The following is a 20819-nucleotide window of genomic DNA, read 5'->3' as shown; positions in this document are numbered from 1 at the left end:
GCTGTCGCACACAATCTCCTGCAGTCCTTCTGTCTCTGACTGACTCTTTAATCCAGTGAAAGTCTTTCAGTATAATCGAACAAACATCCTTCAGCTCGTGCTTCACGTGTCTTTGAAATCTGCTCTGATTTTATCAAGTAAACGTAAGAATAACTTTGATATTGTTAGTAATATTTCAGGGTTACTTGATTATCCAGACATCATTTATGATAAAAATCATGAGTATCAAATATGATCATCAGGTTTATTTGTTCATCTCTCAATCATCATTATATTGCATTATATGTTTTAAAACTACAGAGATCTGATCATAAAACTGAGCATTTAAATATCATCTTAATAGATATTATTGATGTTTATATGCATTTTATCTGCTATACTGTTATAAAGATCTGATTGATTTCCATTACAATCTTCAGAATTTCATATTAATATCAGCATGTTTTTGCTCAGTTTGATTCTCTGAATGAAACTGAGCTGTTTTTCCTCCATATTCTCACATTAAACACACATGCAGAGTTTTACCAGTGTTTCAATAAACTTCCATTTCAAATAATCTGATTTCCCTTTCAAGGGAACTCCCGCTGCGTAAAGACGCTATGGGAACGCCTACGGCGTGATGTCTCTGAAGCACGTGTGCAATCTGTCCAATCAGGAGACGGGACGTGATGGTGACGTCACCGGCCAGGAAACATAAAGCAAGCCCGCGAATGCTGTCATTCAGCTTTTTTGTCTTCAGCAAGCACTCTTCGTGTGTGTGGTCTGTACAATTTAATTGTTGTCTATCTTTGTGAAATGGCGAGTGAACAGCACTTTAGGAATTGTGTGCACCCTTGTCCGCGTTTTATCCCGGACGGGGACTCACATGAACTTTGTGTTGTTTGTATGGGAGTGCAGCATGCCCAAGCAGCTCTCGAGGGAACTGCTTGTGAGCATTGTCTTCAGCTACCACTGAAGACGCTGCGCTCCCGCCGAGCCCTCTTCGAGGAGAGTGGCTCGGTTCGCGTTCCTCAGGGCTCGGGCCCGCTTCTGCCGAGGCAGGGCGGCGTCTCATGTCCTGGGGTTCGCAAATGGATGTATCGGAGGGGATAGAGACGGGCCACGCCTTATCTCTTCCCTCACCCGGTACATCCGGAGTGTTTATTCGGAGTCAGGAAGCACGCTTGGCGGTTTCTTCCGCTCCGGGTGACACGGTCACATTAATGGCATCTAGTTCTGAGGAATTAGATGTGGTTGGTGTGGCCACGGGGGAGTCTGAAGATCCGCCACTTCAGACTCCTGCCAGCGGACGGTAAGATAACGCTTCTTGCCGAACAGGTCTGCTCAGCCTCCACGTCGGGCTTTGCCGTTTTTTCCCGACCTCCACACTGAGGTGTCGAGGTCGTGGAGAAAGCCGGTGTCTACCCGTGTTTTCATACCTCCGGGTACAGCAATGGCGCGGGGATGAGGAAACACGGGTGTGGGGCCGAGTGTAACTTACCGCACAGACAACACCAGAAAGTGAGTGTTGCCACCCGCGCTCCCCCTCCGAGGAGCTGGGAGGCGGGACAACACTCACATTCTCAGGCGAGGTCCTCGAAGGGTAAGACGGATCTGAGGGCCGTCCTTACCGCTAAGAGGTCCTCGTCAAAGGAATCCTGACGCCAGATGGGTCAGGATCCTGAGGACTGCCCCCGCCGGAGACAAACAGTGTTCACCTCATTATACGGTACCTGTGAATCTTCGGTGCCCTCAGGAGGGCGCTCTGCCAACCCCGCCGCAATGCCGGGGCGCAGTGATCCCTCGCGAGTCACTCGAGGGTGACTCGCATTCTCTGTGAAAGCCAGGTCAGTTGTTCCCTGCCGGTTCGCCGTTTCAGGGCACTGTGCTGGCTGCACAATACACACTACCCAGGTAGTGTTTTTTAAGGGCGCTCTGCCAACCCCGCCGCAATGCCGGGGCGCAGTAGTTCCCTGCGTGTCACTTGAGGGTGACGCGCTTCAGCAGTTCATGCCAGTTGTTCCCTGCCGGTTCGCCGCTTCAGGGCACTGTGCTGGCTGCTTATGTCACACCAGAGGCCAGTCTCGAGAGACTGGTACCCCTAGTAGATTTTTTGTCAGAATGAAAATCTGTCAAAAGTATCTTAGTGGGTCCTGCGATAGAAAAGGGGTATGCGATTCAGTTCGCCACCCTAATTCAATGGGATTCTATCCATGGTGGTAGATCCCGAGCAGGCTCTGGTATTGGGACAAGAAGTGCAGACACCCTTGCGAAAGGAGGCTATAGAAAGGGTCCCTCCTCCCAGCAGGGAGTCAGGCTTTTACAGCTGTTACTTCATTGTGCCAAGGAAAGACGGGGGATACGTCCGATTTTAGATCTGAGACAATTATATTGAACAGTAGCAAGGCTCAAGTTCAAAATGCCATGTCGTGTCACAAATCAGATCCGAGGATTGGTTTGTGACGATAGATCTAAAAGACGCCTATTTCAATGTGTCAATCCTTCCACATCACAGAGAATTCCTGAGGTTTGCTTTCGGGGGCGAAGCATAACAATATCGGGTTCTCCCTTTCGGCTTAGCCTTGTCACCCGGATTCTTTACCAAGTGCATGGATGCGGCTCTGGTACCCCTGCGGATGCAGGGCATCCGCATCCTGAATTACATCGACGATTGGTTGATTCTCGCCCAATCAGAGGCGATAGCGGTTCAACACCGAGGTGTTGTTCTCGCTCACTTGGAAAAGCTGGGGTTGAGACTAAACGCCAAGAAAAGTGTGCTTTCTCCTGCAGAGAACTACTTATCTAGGCGTGGCGTGGGATTCGATAACTATGAGTGCCCGTTTATCTCCGGCCAGAATAGAATCGATCCTCACCACAGTCTCGGACATCAGGCAGGGCCAGTCACTCACTGTAAAACAGTTCCAGAAACTGTTGGGTCTCATGGCAGCAGCGTCCAACGTTATACCTTGCGGCCTGTTGTACATGAGACCGCTGCAGTGGTGGCTCAAAACCAAGGGGTTCTCACCGAGGGGGAATCCGTTTCGTACCATCAAAGTCACGCGGCGTTGCTTACGTGCTCTGAAGGTATGGAAACATCCTTGGTTCCTGTCCCAGGGACCCGTGTTGGGAGCTCTCAGTCGTCGCGTCACGCTAACGACAGATGCATCCCTCACGGGCTGGGGGGCGATCATGAGTGGTCGCTCTATACAGGGTCTGTGGCAGGACCATCATCTCTCCTGGCATATAAATCGCCTGGAAATGATGGCGGTGTTTCTAGCTGTGAATACTTCCTCCCGGACATCAGAGACAAACATGTGTTAGTCAGAACAGACAACACATCAGTAGTCTCGTACATTTACACCAGGGGGGTCTGAGATCCCGCCCGCTTTACAAGCTGGCGAATCAGATTCTCCTGTGGGCCCAAAGGAAACTGTTTTTCCTCAAACAGTTACATCCCTGGGTACCTGAATGTGGGAGTAGTCATCCTGTCGAGACAGGGGCCGAGGCCCGGGGGGATGGAGACTTCGTCCTGAGTGGTGAAGCTCCCTTTGGGAAGCCCAGGTGGATTTGTTTGCGTCTCGAGAGACGACTCAATATCTACTCTGGGTCTCCATTACAAACCCAGCACCTCTTGGGCTGGTTGCTTTAGTACAGCCGTGGCTGAGGCTACCGCGGTACGTTTTTCCCCGATGTTTCTGCTCCCAGGAGTTCTGGAGAGAGTGGCTGGGAAAGGGCTCATTTATTAGTAGCCCCGTACTGGCCGGTCCGAGTTTATTCTCGGACCCGATCTCCCTACTGGACGGGTCTCACTTGGAGATACCGCTCAGGGGGGATCTGCTCTCATAAGCGGGCGGTCTAATACTGCACCCCCGACTGGAGTGGTGGAATTTTTGGCATGGCCCCTGAGGGGGCACGTCTCATAAACTCCGGTCTCTCAACTGAGGTTGTTGAGACCATGCTCCAATCCAGAGCTCCCTCCACGAGGAAACTCTACACCTGAAGTGAAAATTTTTTCGCTTCTTGTGAGAACTACTAGTGGGATCCAGTCAACTGCCCTGTTAGCGCAGTCCTGGACTTCCTGAAAGAAGGTTCTCTGCAGGGCTATCCCCCTCCACACTAAAGGTGTACGTGGCGGCTTTAACTGCTTACCACTCCCCTTTCAGTGGAGTTTTCTTTGGGGAGACACCCACATATTACACGTTTCCTCCGTGGCACCTTGAGGATGAGATCTGCAGTACACACGAGAGTACCGACATGGGATGTGGCCACTGTCCTTCAGGGCCTGTTTCATCTCTAAAAAGAATTAGAGATATTCAAGCTCTGTCGTTTTTCTCCATCGTGTCTGGAATTTGGGTCCTTGCTAATACTGCAAGACCTATCCTGCTGCAGGCCTTCTGTCCTCCTCCATTCTCGTCATCGGACCAGGAAAAGCTTAACTTGCTTTACCCAGTACGGGCTTTGGACGCATGTCCATATAGCTGCTGACTGGCGTAAGCATGATCTACTGTTTGTTTGTTTTCGGTGCACCTAAGGTCTACCGGCATCCAAACAGAGGATGAGCAAGTGGGTGGTTGAGACCATCTCACTTGCTTCTGAGGCGGTCGGTCAGCCTTCTTCATTGGCTGTCCGGGCGCACTCTACTAGGAGTATGGCTGCCTCCAAGGCTTTTATTTCGGGGTTTCCCTCTCTGACATCTGTGATGCGGCAGGCTGGTCCTCACCGCACACATTTGTGAGGTTCTATGAGCTAGACCTCGGCTCCGCTCCAGGGGCACAGGTGTTACTGTGAGTTGTGCGCTTCGGCTACACACGATCGGGCACTTGTAACTATGGCGACGTTGGTACTGCGTTCCCATAGCGTCTTTACGCAGCGGGAGTTCCCTTGAAAGGGAACGTTTCGGTTATGTATATAACCTTAGTTCCCTGATAGGGAACGAAACGCTGCGTAAAGGTGCCATACTCCCTGCATGCCCGAGAGTGTCTTGCTTCAGACTTTGAGAAGCTGAATGACAGCATTCGCGGGCTTGCTTTATGTTTCCTGGCCGGTGACGTCACCATCACGTCCCGTCTCCTGATTGGACAGATTGCACACGTGCTTCAGAGACATCACGCCGTAGGCGTTCCCATAGAGTCTTTACGCAGCGTTTCGTTCCCTATCAGGGAACTAAGGTTATATACATAACCGAAACGTTCTCTCTTATTGTGTCATTAATCAGGGTTAAAATGTTCACAAGTTTGAAGGATTGAAGGCGTTGAGTCTCTAAACCAGGTTATGACAGTGTAAACCACAGAATGTTTCCATCACAATCATCAGTCAGATATGTTGAAGAGCTGCAGTTTGAGCGACAGTAAATCACAGTATTACCGCAGTAAACTCCGTCAGGATTGAGGAGATTCTGGTTCCTATAAAGACACACCTTGATTCTTCTAAAGATATTTGACTGATGATGATGATGATGAAGGTGATGAAGATGATGATGATGATGATGATGATGGTGATGATGATGATGATGAAGATGATGATGATGATGGTGGTGTAAAGAGTCTGTGCTGAAAAAACATCTAATGTTCAACCATTTAAATAGATTTTTCTGACTCCACTGGCAGATATTTGTTCTTGTTTTAATCACAAACTCACTTCATTTTGATGATTTTTCATTAAACAAGTCTTAATATCTTCAGACACCAGTAAATATATATTGATTTAAGAATGTTTAGATATTTGTGCTGGAAAACAAGACAGAAAGTGAGAACATCATTTTTCTTGCAGTGTGAGAAATATTGATGTATTAATCAGTGATCCAGCAAACAGAGGAAGAGTTTCTGTACAGTTGTGTGAGATTTCATGTTCATTTGAGCTAAAGTCACTCTGAACTGGACAAACAGAAATGAGTTTTTGTGTTTTTAAGAATCTGTTCAAACAGATAAACATGAATCTCCTTCAGCATCCTCAGATTTGATCATATCTGTGTCTTTTGCTCCACTGTGATGCTCAACTTGGACATTGTTGTATATTATGGTATAAATATTTTATTCTGATGACTTTTCAACAAATTAGACCTCGTTGAACTACTTTCTCGTTGACTGACATCAGCACACGTGAGTTACTGTCGGTGTGTTTCACTTTACAAGAAACAGAAACACAATCCGTGGCCACTTGATCAACACAAGAAAAGCTGTTCATTTATTGGTGTGTGAGACGACATGTTCATGACTTCACTGGATTTGATGAACCGTTTTAGTTTGGACTAACAGGGAATGTTGTGGCAAGGTTCTCTCAAAGTTATGAACAAACGTTCCTCCAGGAACGTTAACAGAAAGTTATCTGGTCTGTAATAATGTTCTCAAAGTTAGCACAAAAACATTATTTACAATGTTCATGGAAAAGTTTTTGTTTTGTTTTGTTTTTTGTGTAATGTTTCATTTGAACGTTTGTGTAACATTTTTAAATGTTACTTTTGCAGAATATTCAAAGAACATTCAAAAGTAACATTCCTGTAATGTTTGAAGAATGAAACAATGGAATGTTTCCTCAATAACCAAGTTTAAAAAAAAAAAAAAAAACTGGAGAGAACATTCAGAAATAATGATTTCAAAATGAACGGGAAGCTCAGCTGAACTCTTCTGGAATATATTTTTATTAGCTGTGGAAATGTCATGGGTTTGTGTTCAATAGAAAGTAAATGGTGGACTAACTGGAATCATCAGGGTTGTGAAATCAGAAACTCACATACGTGGATTTGATCATCTGGGCAGCATTCTTTCCATCGTTCAGTCACGTGTTAATCGAGATGAACAGCATTGCTCTGTGTTGTGATTTGAGTCATCATAACCTGAAGGCTTGATCCTCATCAAACAGGAACCATTTACCAGCTTTTCATTTTACATCATACACCAAACTGACTTTTTATTATCACATAAAACACTAAAAGCTCAAGCGTGACAGAGTCGGGACAGTAAATGTCAAAGAAGGTCTTGGGGCAGGAGTTCGTCTGACAGACCGGTCCTCTGGTTAAGAGACGAAACTGTAGGCCGATGTTACATCTTCCTAACATTGGTCTAGGGTTAGAAGAGGCAACTTTGAGTTTGTGATCATATACGTGTGCTGGAGATGGTGGCAGAAAACGCTACACAAACTGCCATTAAACGTAATTCATTTTACAATCAAAGAAAAAAAGGCATGAGATATTAAGAATAATAGAAATAATGAAAAGGTAACAAAATAGCAAAAGGAAAAATATATACAATGTTTACATAAACAATAGAAGAAAACAAAAATAAACCGGGGGAAAGGACAAAAGTGATACCAAAGAAAAGAACAAAACAAAAACTAACTCAAGTTTAACGTCTAACCTAACTAATGAACAGAAAAATAAGAAAAGAAATAGGGCTGTCAAATGATTAATCACATACAAAATAAAAGTTTGAGTTTGCATAATATATGAGGGTGTACTGTGTGTAATTATTATGTATATATAAATACAAACACATTCATGTATATATTTGAGAAATATTTACAAGTATATGTATTAATTTATATTTTTATATAATTTTTATTATATATAAATAATAATATTTTGTACATAAATAACATATTTCTCTTAAATATGTGTATTTATATATGTATTTATATATATATATATGTATTTGTTTGTATTTATATATACATAATAATTACACACAGTACACCCACATATATTATGCAAACTTAAACTTTTATTTTGTATGTGATTAATCATTTGACAGCCCTAAAAAGGAAGTCTTCAGCGTGTTTCACGCCATAACTATATTCTCTAAATATATATATATATAAATATATATATATATATTAGGGCTGTAACGATATGCGATATGAAACCGAAATCGCGATACGCAGGTCCACGAACCTGTATCGCGATGTGAGAAGGCAGAATCGCGACACACCCCTTCCAACTCCCAGAGTTATCCTTCCTGTCCAGATCCAATGCTACCACATTTTTAAATTACTATAAGTATTAGGGGTGTAACGATTTATCGTAGATGGTGTGTCTCAATCAGCTCTCTAGTTCAGTAAGTGTTTCGGGCACACATTGAATCTTGCAAGCAGGTTTAAACGTTTCTCATGTCAGTCTCTTGCATGGTCGCGTGAGAAAAGTCGTGGCTTTCTTTCACCGCAGTGCACAGCAACAGCTGTGCTCACAGAAAAGCAAAAGACGCTTGCGATGCTTTGCTTTAAGAAGTTCTGTGGGGCCGTTCACATAATGCGTCTTTTCCGCGTGCAAGTCAGTTATTATTTTCAAATGTAGCCGCGCGGCAGGCGCGCTCATAATGGGATCAACGCGGTCGCGACGCGCATGCAATTCTCAACTTCTCAGAATGCCGCAAGCGCACCGCAGGTCGTGTGACAAGAATCAACCGATCAGCTATGGCCTTTCCGTAACAAAACATCAAAAGCTCAGCCGAACAGCTGATCATAGCTGTACATGGTGGTTTTTATATCTTATCTCCATCAATATATCTCGTAGTAAAACTAATGCAAGGGCTAGAAATCATTTATCCTTTGCAGAAACATCCTGATCCTCTTGGAGAGCTCAGTTCATGGTTGCATAGCAACGACCGACGCCACGGGAGCGCAAGCGCTTTGGAAAGAAGGAGAAGATCTGGATCTTACCAAGATCCAGATCGGCCGCGCCTTCCACGCGTTTTTAGACGCGATATGTGAACGGCCCCTATTCATAATTCTAAGTTCATGTTAAATTTAACATTTTTTTTCAGTGACAGACAGCCCTATTCAGCTGTTAATTTGAATACAGAAGGTTTTTATTAAAATTTTATATTTATTTATTTTATTGAAATGTGATCTTGTATGTACAACAAGGAAAATTATTGAAATTTGTTCATGTTTTTTTAATAAATCTTATTTGAATTTCAGTTTCATTTTGTTCAAAATATCGTGATACGTATCGTATCGTGACCTGAGCGTATCGTTACACCCCTAATATATATATATAACCAGATCTTCAAGAAATGCATTGCAATTCGGTACATCAGCCAAGACTATATTTATCAGATGCTGAAACGTTGCAGGTGCGTTTCTCAGCCCCAAAGCCATCGCTGTATATTGAAGGAAGTTATCTGAGGTTATGGATGCTGAGATGTCGGACGCTTGTGGTGTAAGTGGGACTAGCCTTTCAGCATACTTAGTTTACTAACAAACGTGCAGAACCAATGTTGTCTATACAGTCTTCCATGCGCAGTAAAGGATAATCGGATAATTGCGGTCATCGGTGCAGAATCTAAAGGTGCCATCAGATTGAGGCATGAACAAACATGGAGAACTCCAGGGACTGCAGATGGGTTTGGCTGAACCATTCTCCAGCATATCACTTACCTCCTGACGCACAATAGATCCCTTGACTGTATTCACACGATAAGCATGCTGCTGAACAGGGCGAGCACCATTCACAATAATGTCCAGGAACATCACGAAACAAACACTTCAAATGAGAGATGAACTTAGTGATGTTGGGTTTCTGGTCTGAAGTTAAATGAAGAAGATCTTGCAATATTTCTGAATTCTCTCACCTTGCACACTGATGAGGAGCATTGTGGAGTACGACACCGTCCCCGTCAACACCTGAGATACCAGGAGCGTCCGTCAGCTCTACGGCTATCAGGACAGAGGAGACGACGGGCTTCGGATTTCATCAAAAATATCTTCATTTGTGTTCTGAGGATGAAAATGCACGTCAGCACGTTTCTGATCAGCATAGGCCTTAAATGTTTAGTTGTGTATTTACATTTTCAAACACATTTAAACGTCCATCACTGCAGTGTTGTGTGTGTGTTTCAGGTCTGATGTGTTTCTGTTTCCTGTAAACTGACGCCCTGATTCTCTGAAACATATTTGACTGATGACGATGAAATCAATAACCAGTTCTGTTCGTTACAGTTCCTGAAGAAATACTCAAAATCCAATGGAAAATAACTCTAATTGAACAATCTGCAGGTTTCTATCCCTGAATCCACACACTTCTGTCAGGGATTATGATGTTTTAAAGTGAACATTCCCAGAATTCAGAGCGATTTCAGTGTGTTTGTGTGTTCGTTTCTCAATGAAACCGAGAGCCCAACCCTTAAACCACAGATTCTCAACATCAGTCAGTCATAGAAGAATCAGTGTGACTTTAAACTACAATATTGGCTTTTAATATGAATGTAATGTGAGGTGAATCTCCATCACAGCAGTGTTGCTCAAAAACACTCCTGTAAAGTGTTTTGATAAACATGAGCACATTCATCCTCCTCAGAACTGAACCAGATCATGATCAGATGTGGAGATTTGACACCATTGTGATCATTTTAGCTTGTGTTCAGAAGCAGAAAGAAAGTTATCAAGGCATTGACTTGATTAGAATGAAATGAATTAAAGGAAGTGCCGTCAGTCGTTGTTTATCACCCGACGAAAGTGAATCAAGACGAACAGCATTGTTTGCTTTGACACGGATGGAACAGGTTTAGGAAATAAAATAAAATGATATCACTGAATAAGAGACACACATGTCCAGCTGTGTTTAAAGATGGTTTATTTCCTTGAAAGAGAAGGTCAGCAGATCCTGATGGTGAGGAGATATTCTTCCTCTCCTATAGCCTCGTCTCTCAGTGTTTTCTCTCGATGATGGTTTCTCCTCGTGTGGAACATTCTTAGACTGGTTCATCTCCGGTCACGTACCAACACCCTTTACTATTATATTCTGAATTCTTTAAATATATCAAATATTCCACGAAACCCACACCTTTAAAGGGCGTGGCCTCAGCACACTATAAAGAGCTGCTCTAAAGCAAACACTGCTAATCATGGCTCAGACAGCCCGGGGCAGGAGCACCAACATTGATCCAATGTTAATGGAAACAGACTCGGCGGTTCCGTTATTTGAAAATGATCGTACTATACACTCAAAAAAATATTTCAGGCTAAACATAAGTTTTATGTAATTGAATTACATATAAAATTTCCATCCATTTGGATTACATAGTTTTTACATAAACAAAATAATAAACTTAATGTGATTCATATTTGTAAGTCATATGTAAATGAAATAGGTAAGATTTATCTAATAGTATGCCCAGTCTATATAACACTGCTTAGTGTTCACGTGTTTGCGCACTACTGAGTTAAAGTACCATTGAAGCATGTGTCAGAGTTAATGAGATAATTAAGTGATTAATTGAGTGATGATTGAGCATTATTGAAAACACCTGATGATAACAAGCAGAATCACCAAAGGAGAAAATCACAATTTTTAAGCCACCATCGTGGAGATGAGGGTTTGCTTTAGTTGGGCTCTTGACCTTTGACTATTTAATATTAGTTTTTGTTTGGGCTGTTGTAACAGCTAGTCAAGCAAAGAGAAAAGATGATCAGGTGGTGTTGGTTATGTTTTCACATAATCATTATTTGATCTGAATCATTGAACTCATTTAGAGATCAATCTCTGAATTAGATTTACGTTATTGATTGCAGCAGCACTGTGATTCTACAGTAGAAAACCAGCTTTATACAACAACATAATCTGAAAAATCTCTCAAAAGTTCTGATCAAAAAAAAAAAAGTTACGTGTTTAGAGACACAGACATCAAGAATCAGTCTGTGAATCTCAACAATGGTGACCATCAAAAAGCATGTTGCAATGCATTCTGGGAGCCACCAATCAAAATCCATCCATGGCTCCCATCATGCATTGCTGCATGAATAAATTATGAGCTGAATTGTCTTAGTAATTTCCTTTATTGTCACTATTTTTTTTTTCTGTTTTTCTGTGACTTTTTAGTAGCTTGTTTTCTAATGTTCAGAGTTGATCTGTTGATCAGAATATGTTGCTTGTCACCGTTGTTGAGATTCACAGGCTGATTCTTGATGTCTGTGTGTGCCTAAAAGACAGACTTTTCTTTTTTTTTATTCTGAACAACTTTTGAGAATAACTTTGGATATATTGAATCACAGTGCTGCTGCAATCAATCATGTTAATTTATCTCAGAGATTGAGCTCTAAATTAGTTCAGTTATTCACACAAATAATGATTATGTGATAACATAACCAACACCACCTGATCATCTTTTCTCTTTGCTTGATTAGCTGTTACAACAGTCCAAACAAAAACTAATATTAAATGGTCAAAGGTCAAGAGCCCAACTAAAACAAACCCTCATCTCCACGATGGTGGCTTAAAAATTGTGATTTTCTCCTTTGGTGATTCTGCTTGTTATCATCAGGTGTCTTCAATAATGCTCAATCATCACTCAATTAATCACTTAATTAACTCATTAACTCTGACACATGCTTCAATGGTACTTTAACTCAGTAGTGCGCAAACACGTGAACACTAAGCAGTGTTATATAGACTGGGCATACTATTAGATAAATCTTACCTATTGCATTTACATATGACTTACAAATATGAATCACATTAAGTTTATTATTTTGTTTATGTAAAAACTATGTAATCCAAATGGATGGAAATTTTATATGTAATTCAATTACATAAAACTTATGTTTAGCCTGAAATATTTTTTTGAGTGTAGGCCAGCATACAGCAGTCCCTCCTCAAAGAGACAAGTCAGTTCAGAAAAACTCGGGTGCTCCTGCCCCGGGTTTGTCTGTGCCAACTGCTACGGTGAGTGATTCTGATCTGTTTAACCTGTGAACTGTCACATTTTACAGCACAGATCTTCAAAAAATGAAAGTGTAAAGAAGCTTAAGTTTACTGTAAAGCAAATGTACAGAGTAATGAAAGTAATGAAATGACGCAACATTTGAGTCTTCCAGGTAGAACTTGCACTAGAACTCCCATTTTTTAACACAAAATATATATATTACAAAATAACTTGGCTAGAAAGTCAAAGCCATGAGTCTTACCAAGTTGTGTTCTAAATGTGAAGTTGATATCACAAAAATTGTCAAACATCTCAAAGAGGCACAAAATCACTTTTTTTCTATTTATTAAAAGAAAATCGTGGGACGTGTTCTGTGCTAGACAACACACAGCTCTTATATATTGTTGTCCTATTGTTAGTTTAACTGCTTCTTTTGAAATGTTTAGTGAACGTAAGAAATGTCTTTTAAAATGCATACCACATTATGTACTGTGCATAAACAAAACATTTAAAAATAAGTGGTCAAAGAAATGTTTGTTAATCAGTGATTCAGTCATCTAATGTTGTGTGAGATTACTTGTCTAATGTTTTTAAATGTTACTATTATAGATGAACAAACGCCCCACTATGAATGACGATTCTGAATGACGAATCAAAGTCCAAATTGCCTTTTACGTCACTGCAAAAAATTGTTTATGTACCTTCAGATAATTTGTTTTCTTGTTTTTGTCCAATAAATGAAATGACGAAGAAAGCATTAATTTATCACACATTCAACCCTCCTAGTGAGAATTAATAAACAAATCTCGAGTCGTTTTTTCATATTTTTGTTTTTGTTTTAATCACACTTTGTTCTAATCCGCCAAATGGAAAAACAATAAAACCAAAATGGATAAACAGCTTGAATATTCGATCTCTACATGGGCGGGAATAAAACGCCCTTTTCCGCTGATTGGTCAACCAAAGATCAAGCCGTCATCAGTTCTTAGCTCCAGAATCAGCTCCGCGCAACAGAATATATAGTAGCTTATATCTATCCGATACATTTGTACGGATTATTACAGAGTTTATTGCAACTACATTTAATCTCGTTCTCATCAAACAGCCAGACTAATAAATGGCTCGACACAACCCGTTCTCAAAAGATAACACAAAATCATTATTTATACATCGTTCTTGGAACATATTTTTCTGAAACCTTTTTGTTGGATGTTTATCTAAAGTTTTTTTTAAAATGTTTGTTTACTATTTTTCAGGTGGAGGGCATTCTGGTGATGGACGTTCAGGTGGAGGGCGTTCAGGTGGAGGGCGTTTCTACTGTAATGGATTCTACAGTTCCATCCTTTAAGAGAAACCATGCTTCTTTACTACGAGCGGTGAGTTACAACTTTTATATCTCCATGAATTACTTGTGCTCTAGTGGCTAATAGAGAAACATTATAGGAATAAACATCAGAATAAATTTAAGAAATAATATAGAAATATACAGAAAAATCTGTGTTGAATTACAATATCTAATCTAAAATAACACATTAAATTTAAAGTAATTTACCTCAAATAACCAACCAAGAAGTAAATATGCAATCTATTGAGATATTAATTTATAGATTTAAATGTTTGCTATTCTACTGTGTTTGATGATTATATAAGGATAAAATCATACTAACCATTGACCCTGATTCCTCTGTTCCATTATAGATGAAAAGAAAGAGAGACGAGATGAACAACAAGCGCTTTAAGATCAGAAAGTAAAAAACAACATCATGTGTAATATATATATGTAAAACAAAAATCACACATTTGATTTCATTTTCTTCCAAACCACCAGATGGCTAAAAAACCTGAAGTTGATTCTTCGGAAGTTGATTTAATGAGAATATATCAAATTGGCAATATGTTTTAAAAACAATTATTTCTCTATGATTTTTAGTTTTGCTCAAGGCAAGTTTTCCAGTAACTGTAGAAAACAGTAAAGTGTGGTGTTTGTTGTAAAAAGTGCCCTTATTTTTGGGGCTAACAAATTTTAACTAGTAAAAACATACTGCTTTAGCCAAATTATTTGGATCACCAAAGGGATGAAAAGCCCTGCTAGTGAAGTAAAGACCCCTAAATACCTGGGGGAGTATTCCAGAAAGCAGGTTATGTGACACACCTGGGTATGATTAAGAGTAAGTAAGTGGACAATCGCAACTTTCGGTTCCAAAAAACGCTGGTAACTTTCAGGTTATGTAACTAGCAATAGCAACTTCTGTTCCAGGGTTAGTTTTCTTAAAGGGTTAGTTCACCCAAAAATGAAAATTCTGTCATTAATTACTTACCCTCATGTCGTTCCACACCCATCAGACCAAATTAAGATATTTTTTGATGAAATCCACTGGCTCAGTGAGGCCTCCATTTGTGATTCATTTGTGCTCCAAAGCTTCCTGAAGCAGTGTTTTGAAATCGGCCATCACTATATAAGTCGTTATATTGTTTTTTTGGTGCACCAAAAATATTCTCGCCGCTTTATAATATTAATATTGAACCACTGTACTCACATGAACTGATTTAAATATGTTTTTAGTACATTAATGGATCTTGTACATCACCATTAAACAAAAGATGGAAGTAGAATGGCGCGCTTTTTCTGTCTGTTTCCATGGTGAATCATCAAGTCGTTGCTCTGTTAAGCATGTCTTGTGTAACACAAGACATTGGGAACATACTCTGGGCTGGCTGAACTTACTCCCGGATGCGCTTTTGGAACCAGTATACCTCGAGTACACTGGAAAAAAAATGCTGTTCTTTACTTAGAATTTTTGTCTTGTTTCCAGTCTAAATATCTAAAAATTCTTAGATGAAGAAGCATTTTCTTGACAAGTATAAATTATTTTGCTTGTTTTAAGGAAAAACTCACTTAATTTTGACTTATTTTTCCTAAAAACAAGAAAATACTTTATACTTGTCAAGAAAATGCTTCTTCATCTAAGAATTTTTAGATATTTAGACTGGAAACAAGACAAAAATTCTAAGTAAGAACAGCATTTTTTGCAGTGTAAACAAGGTTTGGGTTAATCAACCGAGAGTTGAGGGTATTTGTGATGGTAAGTTAACCTTGCTTTCTGGAATACTGCCCTGTACATTTATATGATTTCTAAACAAAACAAAATCATCAATGTTCAATAAAGAGATGTATATTAATTATGTAGTCATGCTCCATAGTAGTGATAAAAAGCTAAGTTTCCTTACGACAAGCCTTTAGGACCTCACAAGATACCCCACTGAGCAAATTACGTCCAGAAGACGTCTTTTTGAGGTCTTGTCTCAGGTTGAAAAGACGTCCACTGAGGGGCCAGAATGAAAGTTTTTATGACGTCTTTTTTTGACGTCTTCTGAACATCCGATATAGACGAACAAGCAGAATCACCAAAGGAGAAAATCACAATTTTTAAGCCACCATCGTGGAGATGAGTGTTTGCTTTAGTTGGGCTCTTGACCCTTGCCTTATTAATATTAGTAAGTGTTGATTATGATTAAACATAATCATTATTTTGACATGAATCACCAATCTCATTTGGAGTCTGATCTCTGAGTTAGATTCACATTACTTATTACAGCAGCAGTGTAATTCTACAGCACAAGATCAGCTTTAAGAAAATGATTCAAATAATTTCTGAAAACGTGTGCTGAACAATAAATATGTATTCTCTTAGGCACACACAGACATCATGAATCAGCCTGCGAATCTCAACGACGGTGAGAATAATAAACCATGCAGCAATGCATGATGGGAGCCATGGGTGAATTTTGATTGGTGGCTCCCATCATGCATTGCTGCATGGTTTATTATTATTTATTATAACCAGTTTATTATTTATTATTGAGATTCGCAGGCTGATTCATGATGTCTGTGTGTGCCTAAGAGAATACATATTTATTTATTGATTGTTCTGCACATCTTTTCAAAACTCATTTAAATCATATTGATAAAGCAGATCTTTTGCTGTAGAATCATAATTCTGCTGTAATCAATAATGTCAATCTAACTCACAGATTGGGCTCTTCATGAGTTCAGATGATTAGGTCTAATAATGGTTATGTGAGATCATAACCAACACCTGATCACTTTCTTTGCTTGTCTGGCTGTTATGACTCCGTTACAACAGCCCAAACAAACTCTAATATTAATAAGGCAAGGGTCAAGAGCCCAACTAAAGCAAACACGATGGTGGCTTAAAAATTGTGATTTTTCTCCTTTGGTGATTCTGCGTGTTCGTCTATATCGGATGTTCAGAAGACGTCAAAAAAGACGTCATAAAAACTTTCATTCTGGCCCCTCAGTGGACGTCTTTTCAACCTGAGACAAGACCTCAAAAAGACGTCTTCTGGACCTAATTTGCTCAGTGGGACTGTTCTTCACTGCTTCAGATACTGTTCTCTACAATCGTTTGTTTGGTTTTACCAGGGCATTCATCAAGAGGAGTAGGATGTGTCCTGAGGCCCAAACATCGACAGCCTTGTCATCCGAGGTGAGCTTCTGCTCTGAGTCATTCATTTTTTGTCATGTGACAGCCACACAGGCTAGTACAGGAAACAAAAGGCTTGTTCGACTTCATGCAGCACCACAAAGATTGGCTGCTACCTGATAAAAGCAATGCATTCTGGTTAGGAAATGTGTCCAACTTTGATCAGCGCTGCAGCCGGCTTATGATCACATGTGCCATCAAAGTACCGCAAGAGCAAAATAAGACCAGCCGCCTAGGTCAGGTGCTGAAGTTGCTCAAATCGGCTGCGAAAGCCTTGATGATGACACACTTTATTCTCACCAGACGGTGGCAGGCTAGGGTAGTTCATCTCGAACAAGCCTAGAGTTTATTCGTTCACCTCCCGACTCAGAGTTGTTCCACATGCTTACCTAGAGAGCATGTAATCATTGAAACAATGTTAAATCAGTGTGGATGCGTCAATGCTTTTTGCATTGAATTAACGTTTTAAAGTGATTTTGCTTCAGTGTAACTCTTGCACCCCCAGTTAATGTTGAAGCAATGTTGAGATTTCACCTCGAATCAAAGGTAATATTATTGATTCAACATTATAAAGTGTGTTCATTAGTTTACCTCCTGGGTTACTTTCATTCATTCATCACACTGTAAAACAAAACTTTATTAATAATATAATACAATAACGCTTTAAATTACCTGTTACCTCAAATAAACAACCAAGAAGCAAGAAAACTATAATAAACACACTAACTGTGCAGATATTCAAGATCAACAGAGCTTTAGACACAGAACATTTTAACACATGAAATTCTCTCCTCTGTCGCTCTCCTCCATCTCTTTAACAACTGATGATTTTGTCTCATTACTTCACACACAAAACTACACAATCAGAGGTCAGCTCTTGTGGCGCTTTTCCACTGCATGGTACAGCTCTCTTAAATAGCAGCACCTCGGTGGAGGTTCCAAGCAAGCCAAACTGATACTAAATGTGACATGTAAACACTGCAGATCACTGATTGGTCAGAGAGAATCGTCATCACCAGTGTCATTGGTTCTGAAACACAAGACACCAAACCTGCTAGATTTAAATAGTCAGTAACAGCCACTGCAGTATCATTTTTTTGCTAAATGACTTTAAACGACCGTCGCACACAGCTTGGAAAAAAGAATTGGCTGTCTTGTGGTCAGTAGATGAGGTGCAGACTCTTTGGTAGATGAGGAGCGGATCCATGGCAGTAAAGGCGGCACAACTATAAGAATCAGTCTATAATCCCACCCACTTTGAAGCGGTACTAACTGCAGTACCGAAAGTAAGCAAGCCGAGCCTTGTCATGCCACGCCAAACCGAACTGAGCCGAGCAGAGTTGTACCAAAGCGCCATTAGTTTCACACATCCAGGGAATTACTCTAATCACATCTAGAGCTGATAATTTGAGGCTCGGGTAAACGTTCACTAAAAACTATAAATACAGACCTGTCTCTCTTCACCCATTCATAGCAAAAACACTTGAATGAGTTGTTTTCAAACAGGTATCATCTTTCCTTTTGCAGAACAACCAGCTGAACAGTAACTGTTCAACTGAGACTGCACTGCTGTCGGTCATTCAATCCCTGAGGATGACGAAGTCTGATTCCAATTCATCAGTTCTCATTCCGCTCGATCTAGCTGCTGCCTTTGACACGGGGAATCATCAGATCCTCCTGTCCACCCTCTCATCACTGGGCATCACAGGTACTCCGCTTCTCTGGTTTGAATCCTATCTCACAGGAAGGTCTTTCAGGGTCGCCTGGAGAGGGGAGGTGTCCAAAGCTCATCAACTGACCACGGGTGTTCCTCAGGGTTCAGTGCTTGGACCCCTCCTCTTCTCCATTTACACTACATCTCTTGGTCCCATCATTCAGGCACATGGTTTCTCCTACCATTGCTATGCTGATGACACACAACTCTTCCTTTCATTCCAAACAGATGATGCAATGATAGCTGCACAAATCTCAGACATCTCGGCATGGATGAAAGAACATCTCAATCTGGCAAAGACAGAGCTTATTATCTTCCCAGGCACTCCAGCAAAGATCCGACTGCATTTTCAAACAGGGACAGACCAAAGAAATGAATTGTACCAAGGCCCTGTGTTTATCTCTAAATGTCTTAGCTGGACATATGAGCCGTGGTTTCGCAGAGATCAACAGCTTTTAATAAAGAAGAGTGTTGATTTAAGTAACCGGATAGAAGCTGTCAGAAAGACACTTAAACGAATTTATATTTCAAAATCTTTTAGTTATTATCTCTTTTCTAAATATTCCAATATTCCCGTAGATCAAACTATGTCTTTAAAGATTTTAAAGTATATAAATGATAATATAATGTATTTTATGAAGGTTGACTTTGAAAAACAGTTTTCATTTAGCATAATTGTGTTTAAAATTGGATCACATAAACTAATCGGACCATTCACACCTATGCCTAGAAAAAACAAGTCAAACAAACAAAGTAAATGCTGTCCTGATTTACAACATACTGAAGAACAAAGTATTACAGCAATAGAAGAATACTTGAGTAACAATAAGAATATTATAGAACAGATTGAGTCTATATTAAATTTCACTAATAACAGCCCCTGTTTAGACAAAAAGGATGATGAATCTTGTACGATTAAGTTAGGTAATTTCTCTGAGAAAATACACCGTACTTATAATATAAAGGTTCACAATTTCTTTGAGTGCATTTATGGTGCAACAGGGAGGAATATATTAAATGAGATACAGGAACTGAGTGCTGATAAAGATTATTTTATTATGTTTAGATGGTTAAAAGAAATGGTTAACGAAGAACACCGAGGATCAAAATTTACATTTTCACAGATAAACCAACAACATAGAAAGAAATCAGATATGCGACATAATATCATAACAGAAATGAAGAAAAAAACTGAAGATAGAAAGAAATCAGATATGCTAAAAAATATCATAAAAGAAAGTAAGAAAAGAACCGATAAGAAAAGTCAGAAGTTCCTCTCTTCTCTACACAAATTTGAAATAGTTTTTCCCAGTAATCCACTGACATTAGATGAGCTGAAGAGCTCTGGAAAACAACAGGCAGATGAACTGAAAATACTCATGAAAGAACAGAATATTAGTGAGGAAATTAGTGAAAAAGTTTGTTTGCTTTTTCATTCTGAGTGGTGTAAACTAATAGATAAAGAATACATGTTTAATAAAGAACATGATGAACTAGAACTTAAAGGAAAAAAATATAAAGCGTTAGAGTTTAAATATCAGAAGCTCTGTGATGTCATCAACGCATTTACTGTAAACTTCGCTCTTGAAGATATGAAGACCGTCACTAACCATTATCATCTGACCAGAGTAGATTTGTCAAAGTTTAAATGATAATTTTTAGATGAATTCTTATATACATATTATACTTATTCATATATTACTTATTAATAATAATGTAATAATTAAAAAAATAATTAATTAAAAGTGATCCTGAAATAAAAAATTTTAAGATGTGCAAGGCCTTATTTCCCTTTGTCTCCTGTTTTCTGTTCTTGGTGAATCTCTGACAGTTTTTTCACAGTAAACCAGAGCAGATCGAGAACACTGCAAGTAAAGTCTGTTACATAAAGCTTAATGCAAAGTAAAACTATTACATTTTATTAAGGAATTTAGTTTTATTTTGCGTGGCTCAACATTTCTGAGTAAACGCTCCTATTTAAATTATTAT

Source organism: Megalobrama amblycephala, linkage group LG9, assembly GCF_018812025.1.
Source record: "Megalobrama amblycephala isolate DHTTF-2021 linkage group LG9, ASM1881202v1, whole genome shotgun sequence".
NCBI lineage: Eukaryota > Metazoa > Chordata > Actinopteri > Cypriniformes > Xenocyprididae > Megalobrama > Megalobrama amblycephala.
This window is presented reverse-complemented; position numbering follows the sequence as displayed.